Here is a 4,239-nt window from a genome sequence, read left to right as displayed (position 1 = left end):
CCTTCTACTGTGTTCTTCAATTCAGATATGGTATTCTTCATATCCTCTGTGTCTTCTTGATAATTTCTATGTCCTTTTCCAGGTTGATATAGTTTGTTGTGAGATCCTGATAGTTTCTCTGCAGTTTCTCATAGTTATCTTTGAGCTGGCTGAGCTCATTGAGCTTCCTTAGAGCCAATGTTTTGAAATCAATATCTGATAGTTCCCTTGCCTCTATTTCATTTATCTCTCTCTGTGGGGAGTCCCCTTTTCCACTCATTTGGGGGGGAACTTCTTTGTCTTCCGATTTTTGTGAGAGTTTTTAAAGTAATTTTCTTATTTATTTATTTATTTTTGCTTCTGCTTCAATTGGGCCGTCTAGATTTCCTGACTTTGCAGATTAAACTTCTATGGTAGTAGGTGGGTTTATTTATTTATTTATTTATTTATTTATTTATTTATTTCCTTTCCTTTTCTCTCTGGACCTGCCTCTGAGGATGTCAGTTGTTGACCCTATATGACCTTGGATCGCTTTTTTGAGCTTTTCCGGAGTCTACTCTCTGTGTCTGACTCCTGCTTTGGGCCGCTGTGTGACCCGTTTGGTCAGGGATGGACTATTTTTTTGGATCTCTCTGCATTCTCACTCTAGCTCCTTGAGCGCACTCCCCAGTGGGGCAGGATCCCCCGCCCGCCTGGGCTCCCGTGTTTTTGCCCTGAACCAGGGGGCTTATTCTTGCGTACTCATCTGGCCCTCCTGTCCCGCGGACATCCCGGCACTGATCTGTTTGGGGTCTTCTATTGTGTGTTTTCCCCATTTTTGTCTCTTTTGGTGCATTGCTTGCCCTTGCCAAATGGAGATTACGGAAATGGGAGGAAGTCAGCTCCAGGCCTCTCTGGTTAATACTGTCTCCAGTCTCTCCTCCAGGGACTCTGGGCAGCTCTGTGACCCCTTCGGCCTGGGATCCACTATTTCTGCAGACTGCTCTGCACTCGCTGGCTCCCATGGGTCGATTTACACCTGCCCTCACCAATCTGCGCACTCCCTTGCAGGCCCCATCGGTGCCAACCTGTGGGAGGCCTTGCCAGCCCACGCAAGTCCTCGCCAGCCTGCGAGGGTCCACACACACAGTCACCAACCCTCCCGGCCACTTGCGAGGTGTGCGTGCCTGCACTGGGTGGTTTTGGGCTTTCTATTGTGTGCTTTTCAGCTTTTGGTTCTTTGGGGGTGTGTCCTTTTCCCGCACAATGGAGACTAGGGAAAGGAAAAGGAGTCGGGACTCCCCGGGTTCCTCCTCCTGTTCTTTCCCCAATACCTCTGTCTCCAGTCTCTCCTCAGGGCTCTCCCAGCCAGTCTGCGCTTAGCCCCCCAGCTCACACCCGCACAAGCTGTGTGCAGAGCGCACAAAAGGCAGGTTAATTGATTCCCTTATGCCTGAGCAAGATGGTAGCTGCAGAGTGGGAGGTGCGTTATCACCCGGGCTCCACCGGCCGCTGTCTCAGTTCTCTTCACAAAGTTTTCCTCACCAGTCTTTTCCCACGCACCAGCCCACCCTGCTGCCGTCTCTACCCAGAGATCAAGGAGGGTGGCTGCCACTGCAATTTTTGTGTTGGCCCTTTAAATGTCTCTTTGCATCCCCAGCCACCTGTCTCTGGCAGAGAGCGCCCCTAAGCTTTTTGGGGTTGTGTTTTGTCTGTATTTTCCTGGTTTTAGCTGCTGTAGTTTAGAGGTCCCTGTTTATGATTCAGATCCCGTTCTTCTCAGGGGGAGCTAACTGGCCATTTCAATGTCCCTCTGGTGCTGGTGGCCGTGGGCACACAGCCCACCCTCTTGACCCTCCACCATGCTTCTCACCCGTTGGGATGTGTGAGAGTTGAATCCACTGTCGGTCCGCGGCTCCAAGGCTCCTCTCCCACTATAGTTCCTTTGTTTTCCAGGTGATTACTCCATTATTTAGTCACAATTCCAGTTTGGTCTTGGGAGGAGGAGGTCAGCGTGACTCCCATTCACTCCTCCTCCATCTTTCTTGCACTTTAGCTTTTCGAGGACATTCCAAACTGTTCTCCACAGTGGCTGCACCAGTTTGCATCCCCACAAACAGTGTACTAGGATTCTTTTTTCTTAACAACCCCGTCAGCACTTGTTTGCTGATTTGTTTATGATGGCCATTGTGACCACTGTGAAGTGGTATCTCATTATGGTTTTAATTTGCATTTCTCTATTTGCTAGTGATGCTGAGCATCTTTTTATATGTCTCTGGGCCCTGTGTATGTCCTCCTTGGAGAAGTGTCTGCTCACGTCCTTTGCCCATTTTTTAATTAGATTGCTTGTCTTCCTGGTGTGGAGTCATGTGAGTTCTTTATATACTTTTGAGATCAAACCCTTCTCCAAGGTATCATTGGGAAATATATTTTCCCATACAGATGGTCCCCTTCTCATTTTGCTGATATTTTCTATACCCATGCAGAAGCTTCTTATTTTGATGAAGTCCCATTTGTTTACTCTTTTTTTTTTTTGGCCTTCTCATAGAATTTTATTTTTCTACAGACTTAAAATGCAACCTTTAAAATATACCAAATTGACAAAAATATATAGGAGTTTATGGACTTTCTGTTTCAGTGATCTGTCTGTTCCTACAATGCCTCGTGATCAGTTAAAATAGCTATTCTGATCATGTTATGTACCCTAATTAAAATTTTAATAACTCCCTGTTGATCTCCCTTGATCTTGAGGTCAAGATCAAGTCCAAACCCTTTAGCAAGTCACATGAGTTGCCTTCACCCCCTCCTCATACCCCTGGAGTCTCTGATGTGGGTACAGACAACTGCCCACTATGTTCTAGCTATAAAAGTCTTGTGGCAGTTGTCTGAATAGGCAAAACACATTCATTCCATGCAGAATCTGTGTCCATGCTTTTGTTAACATTTCCTGTGCCTCATTTTCTTTACGTCATTTACTGGGCAAGCACCTATTTATTTTTAAAGATTCATTCAAACATTACTACCTTGAGCCTTTCCTCCTTCCCTGTTCCAACCAAGTAGAGAGAAAGAAATCATTCTTTCCTCTTAGGTGTCTATTCCCTCATACCTTTATCCTAGCACCATTATTTTATTGTATTTATTCATCTACATGTTTCCCTTTCCCACTGTAATATGAGTGTCTTGAGGGCAGGACCATATCTTATTAAGTATCTAGTGTAACCTTAATATTTGTTGAGTAAATCAATATAAAATAACAACGATCAAAGCTGTGAGCAGTCATCTGATTTATAGAGGTAACAAATATTAAAATGATACAAAATATTATTTTCAAAACAACATCAAAAAGTGAGTGCATTTAACCATACTCAGCTCATAACAGCAAATGGGTGAGTGGAGCAATAATAACTCATTCTGTAGCAGGTTTAATAAGCTGGCAACAGAGAAAGTTGGTTGAAGGAAAGTAGAGGAAGTTTGTCTTTTAAGTATTAGGACTGAGGGGCTCCACCATCATCTGGCATCCGTTCAACGTTGTACCTATGATTAGAAATGTACATGATGGGAACTCCAGAGATCTTCCAGATTTTTCATTTAAGGTCCTGGTCAACTGTGGCCACAATGTAACACTTGTGCTGAGTTACTCTCTGTACTAAACAGTCTTCTGCATAGGTTCCTTTGTGTGTGCATGGTAATCATTCAAATCTTGGATCCTTGGCAATCCTTAGAGCCACTCGATACTTCTGCCCCAGTTTCTCAATTTCAGCTCTTACACTTTCAGTTATACAAGGGATACACTTGGCATAGCCAGTCCATCATTGACTGCACTAAGTCCAGTTTAGCCTTAATGGAAAAGTTGATAAAGTTGCTATCAACCAGGATGTGGTAAGGTGGGCCCAGTTGTGTGTTATATTGGAAGAAAAAGCAGGAAGAGTATTGGGGGGCTTTTCTTTCCTTGAGTGCACTAGGATCTTTCTTTTCTTTCTTTTTAGGTTTTAATCTATACTTTTCTTTAAGCCTCTTATCTCTCAGACTAAGCATTTGCTTCATGGTTGCATATTTCCTTGTTTTCTTTGGCTTCCCCATGATCACGCCGCACTCTTGTTTCTTCCAGAATTACCCTGTTTATTCTTTCCTTTATATCTCTTGCTCTAGGGGACATATCGGTGAAAATATTGCTGCATGGAGTATCTGAGAGATTTCTACCTATGTTCCCCTCCAGGACTTTTAAGGTGTTGCAACATACATTTAAGTATTTTATTCATCTTGAGTTTATTTTTGTGTATG

The 4,239-nt window shown here is 43.9% G+C and overlaps 1 pseudogene; it reads right to left on the bottom strand.

Moving 5' to 3' along the window:
- Positions 1-3,542: 3,542 nt before the first annotated feature.
- Positions 3,543-4,038, bottom strand: LOC129082288 (rRNA-processing protein FCF1 homolog; annotated as a pseudogene).
- Between the last annotated feature and the right edge of the window lie 201 nt (positions 4,039-4,239).

Source organism: Pteronotus mesoamericanus, unplaced genomic scaffold (genome assembly GCF_021234165.1).
Source record: "Pteronotus mesoamericanus isolate MK-2021 breed Mesoamerican mustached bat unplaced genomic scaffold, CSHL_Meso_final scaffold_125, whole genome shotgun sequence".
NCBI classification, from domain to species: Eukaryota; Metazoa; Chordata; class Mammalia; order Chiroptera; family Mormoopidae; genus Pteronotus; species Pteronotus mesoamericanus.
Note: the sequence above shows the minus strand (reverse complement) of the source record. Positions and strands in the feature narration are given on the sequence as shown.